Here is a 1824-nt window from a genome sequence, read left to right on the forward strand (position 1 = left end):
ATGAAAAACTTTGGTGGGATTTGAACTCAGAACATAGAGAGCCAGAAAAAATACCACTAAGCATTTTATCCGATGTGTTAACGATTCTGCCAGCTTACTGCCTTAGTATTAGATATAAAAAACAAAAAAAAAATCAAGAAAAGAAGAAGCCAGCCAGTAAATTCTCATAGCTGCAGTCCTGTTGATCACAGATCTTCTCAATCAGGCCTGACCTGGGGTTGAATAACAACAACAAGTGAATACAGTTCTGAAAACACACAGAAGAGCCTGTTGGTGGTTTCCAAGGAGTGGCAGGGGTGAGGTGGTGGGCTGGGTGGAATAACAGTAGTTGGTTCCTGTACTTTGTATTGACAGAATGTCTATTAGCAAAGTGCTACAAAACCTTCAACCAATTGATTATACAAACATGCACAAGAACTGCTATTCCCTGAACAAATATTGTCATAAAGCCAACTCTGTGTGTGTGTGTGTGTGTGTGTGTGTGTGTGCATGTGCGTGTGTGTGTGCGTGTGTGTGTGTGGTGGAGGAGAGGATGTGGGATGGATAACAGCAGGCATTGAAATATCCATTATGATTGAGTCACACACACATTTATATATATATATATATATATATAGGTGCAGAAGTGGCTGTGTGGTAAGTAGCTTGCTTACCAACCACATGTTCTGGGTTCAGTTCCACTGCGTGGCACCTTGGCCAAGTGTTTTCTACTATGGCCTCGGGCTGACCAAAGCCTTGTGAGTGGATTTGGTAGACGGAAGCTGAAAGAAGCCTGTCATATATATGTATATGTGTGTATATGTGTGTCTGTGTCTGACCCCCAACATCGCTTGACAAATGATAATAATGATAATGATTATTATTATTATCAAATGATAATAATGATACTGGTATATGATGAAGAGTGGGTGGTGGGGTAGGCTCTAGCATGGCTGGGTGGTTGAGAAATTCTCTTCTAAACCACGTGGTTTCAGAGTCTGTCCCAATGTGCCACCTATGCCACCTTGGGCAAATGTCTTCTATTATAGTCACAGGCTGACCAAAGCCTTCTGAGTGTAATTTGGTAGACAGAAACAGATAAAATCTCATTGTATATACGTGTATATAAGTATGTGTGTGTGTACATGTCTTTGCTTTTTTACCCACTGTGAGATAGTCGTAAACAAGTGCCACTGTCATATATGCAGTGTCTTTTATTTTCAATCTTCTATGGAAACATGTCCAGTCATGGAGTAATATTAGCTCACTTAAAAACAGGTGAGATGTAACAACAGGAAGATTATCTGACCACAAAAACAATCTGTCTCCACAAATTTTGTCTGACCCTTACAAGGATGTAAAAGTAGGACTTTGACAAACAAACAACCAACCGATTGTTTAACCGGCACATTAAACAAAGGATCGATTAGTTAAATGGGTACTTATTTAATCAACTGACTAACAATAAAGAATTGATGTTGAACCAGTGCGTATATTTACTACTCTTTTCTACTCTAGGCACAAGGCCTGAAATTTTGGGGGAGGGGGCCAATCAATTAGATCGACTCCGGTACACAACTGGTACTTAATTTATCAACTCCGAAAGGATGAAAGGCAAAGTTGACCTCGGCAGAATTTGAACTCAGAACGTAGTGGCACACGAAATACCTATTTCTTTACTGCCCACAAGAGGCTACACACAGAGGGGACAAACAAGGACAGACAAACAGATTAAGGCGACTATATCGACCCCAGTGCGTAACTGGTACTTATTTAATCGACCCCGAAAGGATGAAAGGCAAAGTTGACCTCGGCGGAATTTGAACTCAGAACGTAGCGACAGAC

This window comes from Octopus bimaculoides, chromosome 4 (assembly GCF_001194135.2).
Source record: "Octopus bimaculoides isolate UCB-OBI-ISO-001 chromosome 4, ASM119413v2, whole genome shotgun sequence".
Taxonomy (NCBI): domain Eukaryota; kingdom Metazoa; phylum Mollusca; class Cephalopoda; order Octopoda; family Octopodidae; genus Octopus; species Octopus bimaculoides.